At 41.6% G+C, this 18,720-nt stretch overlaps 1 protein-coding gene across 1 annotated transcript in view; it reads right to left on the reverse strand.

Moving 5' to 3' along the window:
- LOC121284460 (transmembrane protein FAM155A) overlaps window positions 1-18,720 on the reverse strand; it is a 1,081,268-nt gene that overhangs the window by 637,181 nt on the left and 425,367 nt on the right. The window lies entirely within an intron of this gene.

Genomic DNA, 18,720 nt, shown 5'->3' on the forward strand with positions numbered 1-18,720 from the left:
CACTGCAATACCCTTAACTAACATAAACCTATCTATCTCAATGTTGAATGCTCCAATTGTCCCAGCATCCACAGCCTTTTTGAGGAGAGAATTCGCTGGTCCTACCATCCTTTGCATGAGAAAGTGCTTCCTCATTTCTGTCCTAAATCGCCTAGCTCTAACTATAATATTACATTCCCTGGCTATTGATTTTCTCACCAGAGGAAATCAGTTGTCTGGATCTATCCTCACTCAGATCCCACTGAGATTCCCCTTGAATTTTCTACATTGAAATCAAGTTTATGTAATCTGACCTCATTGTAACATTATAACCATGGTCAATCTGGAGACCCCTTGAAAGTATTGACATACTTCCAACGAACCTCTATCCTAGCTTCCAAAAGATAGATGACCCTGTGGACCTGGATTTGAAAACTTGTGGTCGAATCAAAAAAGTTCCCTCTCTAGTTTTCTGCCAGAGAGATGGGCTGGGGTGGGTATTTTTTGCTCTTTAGGTGCTACCGGTGTGCAATGATAAGACAAAGTTCCATCAGTATGAGTATTTACAAAGTCCTTTTCTCAGGATGAGAAAGATGTCCTCAGGATGTGTCAAATTGTTTTACAGCCAAAGTCCATGGAAACATATAAAACAGGAGCAGGAATAGGGGTCATTCTGCCCTTCGAGCCTGCTCCGTCATTCAACGTGATCATGGCTGATTCTCTATCTCAATGTCATACTTCTGCTCTACCCCTTGATGCCTTTAGACTCATAAACTCATAAATGATTACAGCACAGAAGGAGGCTATTCAGCCCATTGTATCCATGCCAATCAACAAAGATCTGACTGCACTAATCCCATTTTTCAGCGCTTGGCCCGTAGCCATGGAGGTTATGGTAACACAAGTGAATATCTAAATACTTCTTAAATGTTATGAGAGTTTCTGACTCAAGTTTAGAGTCTAGAAATCTATCAACTTCCTTCTTATATACATTTATTGACTTGTTTTCCACAGCCTTATGTGGTAGAGAATTCCACAGGTTCACCACCCTCTGAGTGAAGAAGTTTCATCTCATCTCAGTCCTAAATGGCCGACCCCATATCCTGAGACAGTGATCCCTTGTTCAAGAACCCCCCACCCAGCCAGAGGAAACATCATCCCTGCATTGTCTATCCAACCCTGTCAGAATTTTATATGTTTCAATGGATGAATTTTCTCCCCATCAGGGGGGTCGGGCGGGAGTGGGCGCAGGCGGGCACAAAGCCAATTGCTGCCGGCGATCGGCTGCACAGTGCCTTTTTACGTGGGCGGGCCAATTAAGGTCCACCCAGCGTGACGCGCACCCTGAAACGCTGTACACTCCCTGTGCGGGCGGGGGGAGTAGGCTGAGTTGGGGCCTGCGCTGTTTCGCACATGCCCGTGAAAGAGCGCAGAAATCTCCCTGAGGCAAAGATCTGCCTTAGGGAGATCATTTTAATTTTAAAAATTTTAACGAAGACAAAAAAAAATATTTTTAAGACATGTCCCCTCATGTGACAGTATCACATGAGCTGGGACATGTCAATGCATCTTACGAAAAAGTTTTATTAAACTTTTAAAACCTTCATGAAACCTCATGCCGCCCGTGGATGAGGTTTTGTGATAAATGCAAAGGGCGCCTGGGCTCTTCGCCTGCCCGCCAACCTTAAGGTTGGATGGGCAGCTCAGTTAAGTGCTTTAATTGGTATTTAAATGGCCTTAATAGACCTTTGATAGTTCAGCAGGTGCCCACCCCTGCACGCTGACCTGAAGATTCTGCCCTAGGTCATGGAAGGTGCAAAATTAGTGCAAGTTCTTTCTTTATAAAAGATCTTGTGCTCTTAAACTGTTTTGTGGTATGGTGGATAGCTGAGTTCATTGTTAGAGGGTTTTATTGTTTTAGAAATCTTACTTTAGATGATGGGCCAAAGCAGCTAGGGACTTCAGTTAGATGGACAAGCTAGAAAAAGCAGCTAACATTGGAAGGATTCACACTGCAGAATCATACCAGCTTGCAGGGCAGAAATGTAGTTGTTTTTCACATTGGAACAACCTGATCTTGTTGCAACAATAGTTGGTCCAGAGATGTGATAATATGAAATTCATTCTAATTGTATCTGAACTATGGTAAATTGTTTGAGGGAGTTACTGCAAGAGCTAAGGCAGCTCAAGAAACAGTGTGACGTTGTTTTGTGCAGTTTTTTCCTGAAGATGCATCTCTCCAACATTTATCTAATATTGCAACTGATGTACATAATGAGCAAAAGCAATTGCATAACAACCTTTATTAGATCACCATTGGTAAATTATCTCGCAATAGACTCATAGAAGCAACAAAATGGTGATTCAAAGGATCATCCTCCGCCATTTCCGCCAACTCCAGCATGATGCCACTACCAAACACATCTTCCCTTCACCCCCACTGTCGGCATTCCGTAGGGATCATTCCCTCCGGGACACCCTGGTCCACTCCTCCATCACCCCCTGCTCCCCAGCCCCCACCTATGGCACCACCCCATGCCCACGCAAAAGATGTAACACCTGCCCCTTCACTTCCTCTCTCCTCACCGTCCAAGGGCCCAAACACTCCTTTCAAGTGAAGCAACATTTCACTTTCATTTCCCCCAACTTAGTCTACTGCATTCGTTGCTCCCAATGCGGTCTCCTCTACATTGGAGAGACCAAACGTAAACTGGGCGACCGCTTTGCAGAACACCTACGGTCTGTCCGCAAGAATGACCCAAACCTCCCTGTCGCTTGCCATTTTAACACTCCACCCACATGTCTGTCCTTGGCTTGCTGCATTGTTCCAGTGAAGCCCAACGCAAACTGGAGGAACAGCACCTCATCTTCCGACTAGGCACTTTACAGCCTTCCGGACTGAATATTGAATTCAACAACTTTACATCTTGACCTCCCTCCTCCATCCCCAACCCCCCTTCTGTTTCTTCCCCCTTCCTTTTGTTTTTTTTCCAATAAATTATATAGATTTTTCTTTTTCCCTCCTATTTCCATTATTTTTAAATATTTTTAAATCTTTTATGCTCCCCCCACCCCCACTAGAGCTATACCTTGAGTGCCCTACCATCCATTCTTAATTAGCACATTCGTTTAGATAATATCACCAACTTCGACACCTATGTGTTCTTTTGTTCTGCCGTCTGTGACATCTTTTGATGATCTGCTTCTATCACTGCTTTTGCCTACAACCACACCAGCCCCCTCCACTTCTCTCTCTCCCCTCCACCCCCCACCACCACCACCACCTTAAACCAGCTCATATTTCAACCCTTCCTGGGATTCACCTAGTTCTGTCGAAGGGTCATGAGGACTCGAAACGTCAACTCTTTTCTTCTCCGCCGATGCTGCCAGACCTGCTGAGTTTTTCCAGGTAATTCTGTTTTTAAAATGGTGATTGGTAGCTTATTGAAAAAGAACAGCAAAGTAAGTCCATGTTATCAGTTACTTATGTTGCTGTTATTTTCAAGCTCTGTATTAGGGGTATACTTCAAAATTTTAATTTAATAATATTCAGCATTTGCTCTCCAAGTTGGTAATTGTTGTCTGCTCATTGAGCTGTCACACATGACTTATTTATTTATGGATATGTTTGATGAATCCCCATATCTATGTTACCATATTTAAAACACATGACAGGACATAGTCTAATATAAAAGCTCTTCAGTTATATATTGCATACATTTAGAGCAAGGTACATGGTGTGCATATTCTATTTCAATAATATTTGCATGCCACAGTGAGATAGGGCAGCAATGCTAGGTATTTGCTTCCCAATATTTAACAATGGCTACAAGTTTTTGATATCAGCAGATGAATATTTAGTGTGTTCATGTAACATCCATCTGTCTGCTAATTTAACAGAAAAGTCACATTTAAAACCAACAGGCAATCACCTCAGTTAAATGGTGGACAGGGGAGTGCTGTATGGATGCATTAAGTGTCAGTATGCTGATATAGCAACAGTGATACCTATCTTTAATGGAGTACAGAATCTTTTATTACCACTGTTAAGACTTGTTAAATTGTACAGTCTTGGTCAGACTCCACCTGGAAGGAGTGCAATGCAGATTCACCTGACTTTGTCAGAGTTTAGACTAAAAATAGTGTCAATATTTATGACTGCTTAAATGTCTAGACCACCAGTTTTTCAAACAGGTCTTTTCCCGGCCGTACTCCACTAGGCTCTAAAAGTAATTTATTTAAGACATTCTCGCTAGCATATTTTGCATGTCTACCAAAGAGAATCTATCATCATCTTGTCATTGTTTTTAACTGGAGATACCTAGAGATAAGTGAGACTACCAACATTGTAAAAGGATGCAAGGCAGATCAAAAAGTAGTGATAACCTGACACCAAACTTGGGTTTCAAAAACCTGAAGATTGTGGTAGGAAGGATAGAAGAAAACAAAGTATATCATACAATTTTGGAAAGTGTGAGAAAAGAAAGAGTCTGTGTAAGAAGCAGCATGATGAGCCTTGATTCCAACACGGGTATGGATGCATGATAGAAGCAAAAATATACTCTAGTCTGCATGGAAACTTAAAGACCAAAACTAAGCGCACTTTGCTGAAAGGTAAAGCTCTTAGTACATATGAGTCAAATCTTATGCTCTCTGTGTTGTTAGAAGTGTGAATGGAAGTCCTGATGTGGGACCTATGTGTTTTCGACTTCCGCTGGACAATTCCTCCAGTCCCCGGAATCCTTCGTTGAATGTCTCTGAATGAATAGTTACCCAAGAAATGTTTGGCAGATTAAAACCTAGTCTAACTGCAGGGTAACTCCAGAACTGACCCTCTCAGTCACTTACATGGACTCCCACAACTACCCCACTGACGTCTCCCCGACCCTCCTCAACAACCCTTGAATACTCCCCAACCCGATTATCCCCAACCACTCCCCAAAACCCGACTAACCCCCTATCCGACCTGACTATCCCACAACCTGATTGCTCACCAGACCTAACTCGATCCAACTACCCACCCAGCCAGACTACGCCCCACCAACCGACTACCTTCCCGAGCAGACCTGACTAGCCCCAAACCACCTACCCACTCACTCACTTTACTCACCTCATTTCCCTACCAACTTACCTACTTAGTCCTTCACCCACCTCATTCACATACCCACCTGCCCACCTCACCCACCTACCAACCTCAGCCACCTACCCAGCCTACCAACTTACCCACCTCACCCACTGACCCAACTCACCCACTGACTCACTTTTCCAACCTAAGCACTTACCTACTTACCTCACTTATCTTACTTACTTACCCACCTCACCCATCTACCCATTTACCATCCCTAAAACACTACACATTCGCCCATTCATTCACTCACCCATTCACTAACATTCAAAAACTGGACATTTAAACTTGCCATAAGGCAGCTAGTCCCATAAAAAGGAGACGTGTTCTGTCTTCCACCGACTCTACTCCGCTTTGATGGAGTTCCCTGGTGGATGCTGCACTCTGCATTTCTGGAGAAGTGGGGCTTGGAAGATCCTGGAAGAAATGCATACCACCTCAACCCAGGGAAATTTTCAAGCAGAGTGGCAATCTGATGATGATTGTCATTCCTCGGAAGATCCAGGTCTTTATATTCTTCCTTGCCAAAGTAGCTTTTATGCCATATTTTGCAGCAGCTAAGATATATCATTAGGGCACACACATTGAAGACCTGCATACAAAATGTTGGGGGGGGGGGGGGGGATTTTTTTTTAGGAATCAAACACTGCATTTCCATATTAGTATTTTTTTATTTGGCCCTGCCAACATCTTCCATATATTTGATCTGCAGCACTGATGCTGTCACAATCAGTTGACACTATCTGTGTAATACTATCACTTTTCTCCTGCTTCTTCCAATTTTTACTTTCATCGTTGAGCATCAAATTTCATGGCAATTTTTTTGAATTGAATTATTTGATTTTTTTTTGAAGGGCTCCACTTAATAAAAAGTTAGAAGTTACACTTAAAAACCAGAGATTCTAAAAACAGTATGAAAGCGGGACTGAAAAAATGTCATTATACCTTCATTATATATATGAGTGAAATAAAACAGATAAGTTAATTTGCTTTAGTATAAATTGAAATATCTACTGTAATAAATTAAAGTCTTAGACAATTAGAACCTTATAAGAGAAAAAACATGCATTCATATGGCCCATTTCATGCCCTTAGAAGATTCAAAGTGCTTCATGACCAACCAATGATTCTTGTACTGGAGTAGATAGGACATGAATATGACAGCCAATTTGCACACGGCAAGGTGCCATAAACAACAGTAAGATTAATTGGCCAGATATTCTGTTTTTGATGGTGTTGTTTGCAGCGGAGACCAGAACTATGGGCATAAATATAAGATAGACATTAATAAACCCAAAGAGGAATTTAAGAGAAACTTCTTTACTCAGAGATGGGCTAGACTGTGGCACTCCACAAGGAGTATTTGAGGTGAATAACATAGGTGTATTTAAAAGGAAGCTAGATAAACATATAGGAGAGAAATGAATTGAAGGATATGTTGATGGGGTTAGATGAAGCATGGGAGGAGATTCATGTGGAACAAAAATACATGAACCTGCTGAATTCTATAGCCTGTTTCTATACTGTAGGTACTATGTTGCACTTGCTAATTGTATAATTATTGTATTTAATTGTATGCAGGTGGTGACATCAACTGGGGATTCACTTATGGCCCTGTAAATGGAAACAGACCAAAACTTTGGTTGTTGTGAATACAGGGTGCACGTCTGTAATGTGTATCTCTGTAAATAAATGATTCTAAAGTGTGTAAAGATTGGCTCTAGTTCTATCCTTCACCAGCTGGCTTTCTTGGACTGAACAATATCATGTAATGTTGTTATTGTCCCTACTCTTCTTCAAATAGTGCGATGGGAGCTCTTATATCCCTCCTGAACAGGTGGACGTAGCACTAGTTTAATATTTTGACAAAAAAATAACAGCATTGGCAATCATACATCGTTTTCTCAATACTGTGTGAGGGTCATCTTTATTCAGCTGCCCTTCTAATGAGTATAATTTTGTGAATCTTTCTTTTTAATCTTTCAAACACGTCTATGACTTTACTTTTCCAGAACACTTCTAACTCAGACCTTGAAGGCAAACATTGATTAGCTTTTAAGTAATCACCTCCAAGCTTGTTTGAATCGTATTTACTTCAGGGTTGCTTATCGGTTTCTCAATCAGATGTTTCCATTTAACATACATTTAACACTTTAACATCCAACCTAAAAGTTATATTCCTAAAACTAAAAGTTATGTTCTAAAACATATGAATTATGAACTAGATTTTCACAACATTCTCAGCATCAGTTCTGATCTGTATAATATTCTATCTCCCGATTGTTCCATTGAATTCAGAGAAATAGATCTTTGTTGCTCCTACTCATTTCAACTTCCCACAAATATTCCCTGATCACTTTTTATGTAATGATGTCATTCACCATTGTTCAGTATTTTCAAGTTGTATGAGTAGTAATTTCATTTCAGCATTTTCCAAATTCTTAAATTTAAAAAGCTGTTAAAAAAGGTGAGGTGGTTGCCATAGTCACAATATAATTATGTTATCTCCAATTCACTTGATAAGGGAAAAACAGTTAAATGTTTGAACTAGAGAAAGTTGCAGATTTATGGTGAGAATAAGGCACTCGGAGTAGTCTTTAATTGCTCAAGCTAAAAATTATTATAGACAGCAGGATGAGCTGAAGGGCTTCTTTTTGTTCTGTAAATTGCTGTGGTCCTAAATATAAAAACTGATCAAACTCAAAAGAATTTATGATCAGTCAAGTCTCATCTCCAGAATATTTAATATTGAAGTCAGCATGCAACATCAAATAGTGAGGCAAAATCTGCACTACAATGATGGAATTACAAGGCACATTCTTTTACACAAGATGTATTATCCTCATGCAGATGTGTAATATGCAATATCAAAGATACAAACCAAAAATGGTCTTTATAAGGACAGGATAGAATCATGGGCAGAATTTCACCAGAACACGAGTTATCAGGGAGCACATGCCCACCAACACTGACTGCCCCACAGCCAGTTAATGATCCTAGGAACGTTAATTGGCTGGAAGCAAGATTTCCACCCCTCACTCAGGAGGAAGGCCCATATCAGAGAGCTGCCGGTCAATCTGTGAAGAGCATGACCACTGCTGGGAATAAGCAGTCCCACCAGTCTAAGTGCCAGGCCCCACAGGAACAAGTGGGTGCAGGGTCTTGGGGCAGGGATGGGAGTGGAGGAAAGGGTGCTGGGGATCTCAAAGGAGAGACCAAGCGGGGATGAATCACAGGCACCTGGAAGAGGGAGGGGGATGGGGAGGGGATGCAGACTTGAAGGGAGGGCCCCAATCTGGAAAAGGGGCCAGTAACAGAGATGTCTCCCTGGCTTTCCTGTCCAAGGTGAGCAAGGTGATCTGTTGAACTTTGCCCCACCTCTGAACTCCTACCACCAGCTGAAAAATTGTGGCTGGGTGGGAGGCAGCCCTTAAGTGGCCAATAATTGGCCACTTAAGTGCTTCAATTGGGACAGGCTGTCCTGGACCCTGCTGCCCCCTCTCCCATAAGATTGCAGATAGGTCAGAGGCAGATGGGGAGTCAGTGGGAAGGCCACCTGGGGAATTTTATGCCCCCCACCACCTGCAAAGCTGGGGATCATAGAATTTTGCCTATGCTTCAAAACCTGCAATAGATTTGCTGAGTTTCCTTAACAAGGATATGCACCCACAAATTGACAAAAACCTGGTGATTCATTTTAACCTAATTTACCCAGCTAGTCAATAGGAAACAGCAATCAGCAGCTTCTGAAATGGATGGCTCGTGTAATAACATTTCTCACCAGGTGTATTAGAACCCTCATTTATTTCATATGTCTTTTGTAGTAAATACTTTGTTGATATATTGTACAATACACAAATTATATTGATAGCCCTGAATTCCTGTCTTTCTACAGAAAAAAAAAAGCTAAACTCGTTCTAAATCAGCAGTGTGGGTGGTTAAGATTTTAAGGATGCCGTAAATAGATTACACAATACTGGGATAGAGCCTCCACTGTGGGTAATTAATAATCATTCATCATCATGCAATTTTTGCATTCAGGTCCCGAATAACCTTGTTGAGAGGGCATACCATCTGTTCAACTTATGTAGTCAAGGAGAATAAAACTCCACTCAGCACATCTCTCCCACCATTTTCTGTAATCACACTGCTCCCTACCTGTACAGCTATCATTTAAGTTATTCTGTGCTAGGCTGACTGGAGTAACCTGGTAGGAAAGAAACAAACCTCCTTGAGGTACAACTATCTACTATTGCCACACATGCCAGCTTAAAGACCACAGGACTCAAAATTCATTTTCTCTCTTACTCAGAAGGCACTGACCCACTTTTCCAATTCATTTGTGTGATCAGGGCAATTTGCATTATGAAAGTATGCCTTTATCTAGAATGCTTGTGTTTCAGTTTCTCTGTGATGCCATTAGGTAACTGAGGAAGAAAGTCATAGGCTGATAGTGCTATTTAATTTACTCAGCAAGACTTTTACAATCGTTATGACTTTTACAGAAAGCATACATAAGGGAGGAACAAGAGTTTAGACAATCAAATGTGCATTTTGACAAATCAGGAACAATTTTTTGCTGAAAGAATTGAATAAACATGTTTGAAATTTGCAACATAAAACAACAGAAATTTTCCTGGAAAACCTAATACTAATATCTCACTCTAGCACATTAATCAAACATAATATCCACCCTTGGGTTTTTCAATCCTGTTATTGAAAATTCCAGGGTTCCAGCAGCAGGTGCAGAAAGTACATATAGTTGTATAAGGTATTTAATCACCTGTGCCAATTCTCATTTTACATTCCTGGCCAGAGTCTCATTTGTCTTGCTTTCTTTTAATTTGGATAGTATTAATCTATCTTACTTGGATCCAATTCCATTCATCCACTGCTTTAGCAGGATGGAGGGCCATTTCCCAACGTCTAGTCCCCTGTCTTGTTCATAAGAAATATTGGCCAGGACTTTTCGCTCAGTGTGCGGGTGTGTGCCCAACACGCTCAAGTGTAAAATGATGCGTGATAACGTGCCATCGCGCACTCAAATAATATTTCGGTTGGCGGGTGTGCAAAAAGGCCAAGTGGCCTTTGTATTTTTGGCGAAACCTCATCCATGGGCGAGATGAGGTTTTGACCTTTACACTCACGTTTAACATGCCCCTGCTCTTGTGACAGAGTCACATGAGGGGTCATGTTTTCATTGGCCTGAATTTTTCCCGAGTCACCCGCCGCCTGTGATCGGCTCTGCACCGCCATTTTACACAGGCAGGCCAATTAAGGCACACCCAGTGTAATACGCGAGCAGTAGCGCTACCTGTGCGGGTCGGGGGGCGGTGGAGGAGGAAGAGTAGGGTCCAACGCTCTTTCGTGCATGCAAGCTGCCTCAGGGAGATTGAAGCGCTTTTGAAAAGAATGAATGAAGGTAATAAAAATTTAATGAAACATGTCCCCTCATGTGACTGTGTCACATCAGATAGGACATGTTTTTATTTTTCAGAAAAACTATTTATTTTTCGTAAAAGCTTTAGGAAACCTCATCCAGCTTGTGGATGAAGTTTCTTAAAAAACGCAAAGGCCGCTTGGCCTTTTCGCCTGCCTGCCAAGCTTAAGGTTGGATGGGCAGCGTAAACTTGAAATGAATTACTTCATTAACGGCCTTAATAGGCCTATCAATTATCGGCGGGCGAGCAGCCAACTCCGGCATGTGCTGCCGAATGAAACATCGCGAGACAGCGCGATGATGTCAGGACGCACGCCCGATGTCATTGTGCGTCATTTTACGCACTGACATGTCGGGCCTGCCCCTGGCTGCCGACTATAAAATGCTGGCCATAATTTTAAAAATCTTTAGTTTTATTGATAAAGATCTTCAGTTCCCTGAGGCAGCCATTAATTGGCCACCCAGCATGAAATTGTGGTTGGAGTCTGATCGCAGGCAGCGACTGGTTTCTTAGCTGCTCCCGGTGAGGGCAAATTTCTGCCCATTAAAATTATTTTAACTTGTTGATATGAATATTGTCATAACATTCAGCATGGTAAATATCAAGGTTGAGCATAGACGGTTGAGGGGTGATTAACTGATCAGCATTAACACATAAATCTAATTGCCATATAGAAAAATATATGCACAGCTACTGCTGCTGTTTATTGTGCCACAATTTTTTGTAATAAAATTACAACCTAGGTCATCTGCGAGTGCACAATCTGGATTTTTATTTGCAATGATTTCATTTTTTTCTTTATTCATAAATAAAGAGGAGGTCCTTAAATGGTTGGCAATCCTCAAAATAGGAAATTCATCCAGATTGGATGAGATGCATCCTAGGTTGCCTATGGATGTAAAGGTTGAAATTCTGAAATCTCTGGCCACAATCTTCCAATCTTCAGAGGTGGTGCCAGAGGATTGGAGTTGCACTGCTATTTAAAAGGGAGAGAGGAATAAACCCAGTATCTATAGGCCAATTAGCTTAATGCTGGTGGCAGGAAACATTTAGAAACAATAACCTAGGACAAAATTAATTGACATTTGGAAAAAGACTAATAAGTGAAATGTGGACATATTTATATTTTTTCAAGCTTGGATGCTGTCTAGATCTTGCTGAATGGGCATGGACTGCTTCTTTACCTGAGAAGTTGCTAATGGAGCTGAACACTGTGCAATCATCAACAAACATCCTCACTTCTGAGTTTATCATGGGGGGGAAGATCATTAATTAAGAAGCTGAAGGTGGTTGGGCCTAGGACATTGACCTGCAATGGTATGGGATCCTTGGCTTTATTAATAGAGGGATAGTGTACAAAAGGAAGGAAGCTATGCTAAACTTTTAACACTGTGCACATATACAAGATGTACTACATCAACTCACTAAAGCTTCTTCATCAGCACCTTCCTAACCTAAGACTGCTACCACCTAGAAGGACAAGGACAGCAGATGCATGGGAACTCCACCAATTGCAAGCTCCTCTCCAAGCTACACATTGTCCTGACATGGAAATACATCATTGTTCCTTCACTGTTGCTGGGTCAAAATCCTGGAGCTCCCTTCCTAATAGCACTGTTGGTGTACTTACATGACAGGGACTGCAGCCATTCAAGGTGACAGCTCAAAATCACTCTCCTAAGGGCAACTAGAGATGGGAAGCAAATGCTGGCTTAGGCCAGCAGTTATTGCCCATCCCCCAATTAACCTTGACCTGAGTGTTGCTAGGCCTTTCCTGTGGGCATTTAACAGTCCCAGCCACATTGCTATGGGTCTGAAGTCATATGTAGGCAGGCTAAGTAAGGATGGCAAATTTCCTTCCTTAAAAGACATGGGTGAAGCAGCTGGGTTTTTCCAACAATCCTTTTTAAATTATGCTCATCATTAGGCTTTTAATTGCAGATTTCCATCGACCATGGTGGGATTGAAATTCAGGTTCCCCAGAGCATTATCCTGGGCCTCTGGATTGCCAGTCTAGTGACAATACCACTAAGCCACCACCTTGCCATTATAGCCCTCACGTTTGAGATGGACTCCTCCAAGATCTCTCGTTGATGACTCCTCAGGCTCAGCACCTGTGGCCAGTTAAGCAGAGCTTGTAGCATCCTGCGCCCTTCGACAAGGAGTCTCCACTGTTGTCTCTATCTCCACCAGCTGTTCTTGCTCAATTGTGATTAGTGAAAACATCATGTGAAAGCCAATCCCACCGAGGTGTGCATATCTGAGCAGGTGCAGTTTGAATGCATCCAGTATTGGTGCATCCTAAGTGTGAGTGATATCCCCTGTGATCGTGCATCCTCTTCCTGCATCACACTTGATGGACTGTGTGAGATGAAAAGCATGAAGTAGAACTGTCACGGGAAGAAGATGCTAAGTTAATATGGTGCGCATCATCATATTTCACTTGCTGATGATATCAAGCCAACATGAATGACTGCTGTATGCCTTGTTGTTTGATATTTAATTCTGTCACCAGAAAGCTGGGAGCCCCAATATCTCCATCTCTGGTGGTCAAACATGCTGAGACTTGGCTTATCTCCTCATCCTGTGCAGAAATTAGGTGGCTAAAGGGCTATCTTTGGTTCTCTACCTCTTTCTGAGCTCTCGTCTCCTGCAAGGAAGGAGAGAAAAGCCCTATGGAAAAATTTGCAATATTATAGCACCTTTAACACAATAAAACATCATAAGGTGTTCTAAAGGAATGTTATAGAACAATATCTGACACTGAGCCAGAGAACAAAAGTTATAAGGGATGCTGCAAAGGAAGAAAGAAAGGTAGGAAATAGAAAGAATTAGGGATGAATTTTAGAGCTCAGGGTCAAGGCAGCTAAAGCTGAATGGTGGACTGATGAAAATCAGAGGAGTTGTGGTGCTAGAGGAGATTATAAAGATGGGGAGATATTGGACCATAGAGAGATTTGAGAACAAGGATGAGAATTTTAAAATTGAGGTTTTGCTTGACGAGTAGCTCATTTAGGTCAGTGAGCACAGGAAAGTTGGGTGAGTGAAACTTGCTGTGAGTTAGGAAATGGGCAGCAGAGTTTTGAATGATTTCAAGTTTGCGAAGGGTAGTACTTAGGAGGACGGTCTGGAGCACATTGGAATAATCAAGTCTAATGGCAACAAACGAATGAATGAATGTCTTTGCAACAGATAAGATGAGACAAGAGCAGAGTTGGGAAAGGTGACACTGATTAAAATTGGCAGTCTTAGTGAGGGTGTTGTTGTGCATTAGGACACTAATCCCAGAGAAATATCTCCATAAATGTTTGCCATTGCTTTTCTACCATCTTATCTTTTTAACCTATTTTCCCAATCCACTGTAGACAATTCTGCCTTCACACTTTTGTAATTATCTTTACATTTAAGGCACCAGTTTCATACCCAACTTTCTCACCCTCAAAATGAATATGAAATTCAAACATATTATGATCACTCTTGCCTTAACTATGAGATCATTAATTAATCCTGTCTCATGGTCACCTGGTCTAAAATTACCTTTTCCCTAGTTGGTTCCAGAACCTGTTGTTCTAAGAAACTGTCCTTAATATCCTCTATGAACTCAGGGCAGATGATAGCATAGTGGTATTATTGCTGCACTAGTAATCCAGAGTCCCAGTTCAGTTGGTTTTGAACTTGGGTTCAAATCCTGCCACAGCAGATGGTGGAATTTAAACTCAATAAAAATCTGGAACTAAACATCAATAACCATGTAAAAACCCATCTGGTTCACTAATTTCCTTTAGGGAAGGAAATCTACTGGCCTACATGTGACAGCAATGTGGTTGATTCTTAAATGCCCTCTGTATTAGGGATGGGCAATGCCTACATTCCATGAATAAATTTTTAAAAAATCCCAAAGTTTGATCTGCCAATCTAAATGAAGATTAAAATTGTCTCTAATTATTATAGTGCCTTTCTTATAAGCCCCCATTGTTTTTTGATATATACTCTGTCCTACAGTGTAGCTACTAGGGGATTATAAACTACTCTCACCAGTCACTTCTTTCCACTGCTATTTCCTATCTCCACTCAAACTGATTCTACATCTTGATCTTCCGAACCAAGTTAATTTCTCATTACTGTACTGATTCCATCCTTCAATAACAGAGCATTGCATTGATGTGATGAGCCATGTGGGAGCCAAACAGAAAATGCTGGAAAAACTCAGCAGGTCTGACAGCATCTGTGGAGAGAGAAACAGAGTTAACGTTTTGAGTCCATATGACCCTTCTTCAGAGCTGAAGAGAAGTGGAAATATGATTAAATTTATATTGTTTAAGGGGGATGGAGCAGGTGAAGCTGAATAGAAGGCCAGTGATAAGTGGGGCAATGGCGAGATTGACAAAGTTGTCATGAACTAAAGGACAAAGGGAATGTTAATGGTAGTGGGAAGGGCTAAAAAAAAGGTGCTGATAGTGGTATAAAGGTAAGAAAGCAAAATGTGCTAATAGCAGAACAAGAGTAGCATTGTGTGAAAGAACAACATGGAACAAATAACAGATGGCTCTTTTGGGGGTGGGGTGGGAAGAGGGGCGGTGATGGGGAAATAAGGATAGAAAATGGGATAGAAGGGTGGATAAAAAAGGGGGTACAACCATGGATGAATGAATACAAATAAAAATAAAAATAAGTGGATAAAAAGTAAAAATGAATGTAGAAAAAAGGTTAAAAAAAAGAGGTGGGGATGGAGGAGAGAGTTCATGGTCTGAAGTTGTTGAACTCAATGTTAAGTATGGAAGGCTTAATTGGAAGATGAGGTGCTGTTCCTCCAGTTTGCATTGAGCTTCACTGGAACATTGCAGCAGGCCAAGGGCAGACATGTGGGCATGAGAGCAGGATGGTGTGTTGACTTGGCAAGCGACTGGAAGGTGTGGGTGATGCTTGCGGACAGGCCGGCCGTGTTCCGCAAAGCAGTCACCCAGTCTGCATTTGGTCTCTTTCCACAGATGCTGTCAGACCTGCTGAGCTTTTCCAGCATTTTCTGTTTCTGTTTCAGATTTCCAGCATCCGCAGTATTTTGCTTTCTTCTTAGAGAAAATATGATTCAGGGTGAGTGAGAATAACAGGATGTGTTGAGGGGATGGATAGACAACATTTATTGAGGGTCACTGGGAGATATAGGTTGACATTTCATCAAGGCGATGGTGAGCATTTGTGTTTAATGGTCAGGTAGGGATGAAAGGAGATGCACTACAGAGAGGGATGGGTACACCAACAACCTAACTTAGTGTGAGGAGTGATGTGCAGAAGTAGACTTGGGAAGGCAGAGTTGTGGTTAGATGAATATCAGGATGTGCTTGAGGCACTTACCTTTCCTGATCTCATTAGATCATTAAGCTTCTTCTGGCACTGTATCAAAGAGTGTGGATCACATGCTCACTGTTAAACCTCCCTGCAATCTCCAGCCATCACATCTCATTCTTTGAGGCAGGTTTTTTCTTCCCATCAACAGAAGAGCATCTCCCTCCAGGTACTTATAGGCTGCAGCTTTAGCTTTAGGAAGGCATTGGTGAAGTGAGGTGCAGACTTGCCATGTTGAACATCCATTGCCACAGTTTCATCCTCTGTTCCAACCGCCTGGGGCTGAATTTTCCGTCTGGCATGCGGGTGGCGGAGCACACACATCAGCGCATAAAATGTCATACGCTGACATTGTGTGAGTGTCCCGACGTCAGCGCGCGGCATCGCGATGTTTAGATCGGCGGGCGCACTATGCAGCGTGACGTGCGCCTGCCGTTAACTAAAGGCCTTGTTAAAGCCATTAAGTCACCAATTGACGAGGATTTTGAAGGGCCCATGCGAACTTCGGCTCGGCGCACCGGGCCCAATGGGCAGGCAGGTAAGTGATTTTTTAACAAACTTTATCCAGTGGCGGGATGAGGCTTGATATTGGACTTTAAAAAGTGTAATAAAGCTTTTGTTTATTTCATTAACATATCCCATCTTGTGTGACATTTTCTCATGAGGGGAACATGTTAATGATTTTTTTATTGTTCTATTTTTAATCTTTCACAGCCTTTCAGCGATCTCCCTGAGGCACCACTTATCCTCAGGGAGATGTGCGCTCTTTCGTAGAGATGGCTGGAGATAGCTGGAGCTGTTTGAGCTGTTGAGATAGCTGGAGCACTGGGCTGGAGGGGGATGTGGTTTGAATCACCTATCCAGTCAAGCCAGAAAAGTCTTAGACTGCAGCAAACGGTTTTATTCAGAGAGTGGATGAGGGTAAAGGTCAAGTGGTACACCTTTGTTGAAGCTACAGCAGTTTGCCTTGCGTAACATTGCTGTATTTCATATTAGCCACCTATAAGGGAGTGGTTATTTGTGGATTTGACCAAGTCGAGAGATTTGGAGAATGTTTTGTAAGACTAACCTTAATTGTGTAACTATAATCTTGTGTGCTTAAGTCTTTTTTGTTAATAACCCTTTTATTTCTAATTTTAAAACAACCCAGAAGTGTTAGTGGACCTCTTACAGCTTCTTCTTCTCGTTTTCAGAATACAAAAAAAAAGGTCATGGCCCGTAAGCCAAGTTTCCCTCTGGAATTTGGTTTGCGAAGCAGTTAACACTGGCTGTGGTCATAACACTGTTAGTTCTAAACAGCTACTGCCTGCTTCACTGTCCTTTTCTCAACTGTTTCTATATGTTCTATAATCAGTCATTTTTCATTCAGTTGGGCTGAAATCACAGTCTCTCTTAAAAGAAAGGTGCTAAGCCATTTAAGTAAATTTAATGAATTCATTGCTTTTATTGCTTAGCATAAGTTCGACCCATTTGTAGGTAATTGAATTGTGGATGCATCAAGCTCACATAAACTCCATACAAATTAATCTTGATTTCTTCCAACTAATAAAATGTTATGTTTCATTTTATTATTTTAGTTCTACAGGTGGTCTGCACAACCATTTGCCTCAAAGCACCTTATTAATGTTGAGTTTGATAGATTGATAGTCCTTACTGGTGCTGCATCTAGCCTCTTCAGCATTCCTTTACTGGGCACACTTCCCCCAAATGTCCTTGAGGATGCGAACTTGTCACAGCTATATTTGCATGAAGTGTTTTCACAAAAATATTCAATATTTCTTCAGTGGCTGTTAGATATAATAGCTCAATAAGCCATGTTCCTTCTTGTCATCACCCCACTGTGTATGTCACAGGTCTTCAGAATACATTAAAAAATCTAGGACAGTGGCAGCATTCCAGGTTCATCCATTTAACTTTCTATCTAGGTAGTGGGGAAGAAGGAAATTAGCCTTAGTCTGCTGTTCGATATGCTTGTGACTAATAGTCAAGCTTCAGTCTAATATACCAATTAGCATAAATTAAAAGAAAAAACTAATGGGGCAGGTGAAGAAATCCATCTCAATTGATATTTACAGATACAGCATAATAGGGTTAATCTTATACAGTGCTTAAGACATGCAAAGCATTCTGAACTCTAAGCAGGTAACACACATACTGCATCATAAATCTTTTTGGTGCATAAAGTGACCTAAGCATTCTTGCCAACAAGCCATATGAAAAGAATAACTCTGAAAAACATTCATTTTGACGTGTAAAATCTGGGACAGTGAGATGCTGCTAACCGAAAATAATCTCACACCAACCGTCCCTGTGCTTTTACATTAGAAAGAATGAAAAAAGATTCTGTGATCTGAATACATTTCTCCTAGAAACGTATATTAGGTACATTCTGAGGAAATGGGCAAATCACCACTTGAAAAATAAAATGCTCATTGTAGTGATGTACTTATCAATGTGACTGTCACATCAGGCAAGGCTGCTCATGCAGGACATCAGGTCCACAGGTCAATAAAAATATCAGGGAAACAGGAATTATCTATTATACTAGGTCCAAGCACAGGTAACCTAGAGTGGCCTTTAAAGATAAGCATTAATATTTCTTCTGTCACTTGAAGACCATTATTCAGACTGTGACTCAAAGAGGGACATCATACTAATAGCATGTGCAAAGAAGTGACATACTCAAAAGGGAACTCCATGGGTAGGATCTTCCCACTGTCAGGGAGGTTATGCGGAAGCGGGCGCGAACGGGCGGGTCCATGATCGGCGTCCCCGGTCAGGTGCGTGCCACCATTTTACGTGGGCGGACCAATTAAATTCGCCAGCTTGACG

Source organism: Carcharodon carcharias, chromosome 11 (genome assembly GCF_017639515.1).
Source record: "Carcharodon carcharias isolate sCarCar2 chromosome 11, sCarCar2.pri, whole genome shotgun sequence".
NCBI lineage: Eukaryota > Metazoa > Chordata > Chondrichthyes > Lamniformes > Lamnidae > Carcharodon > Carcharodon carcharias.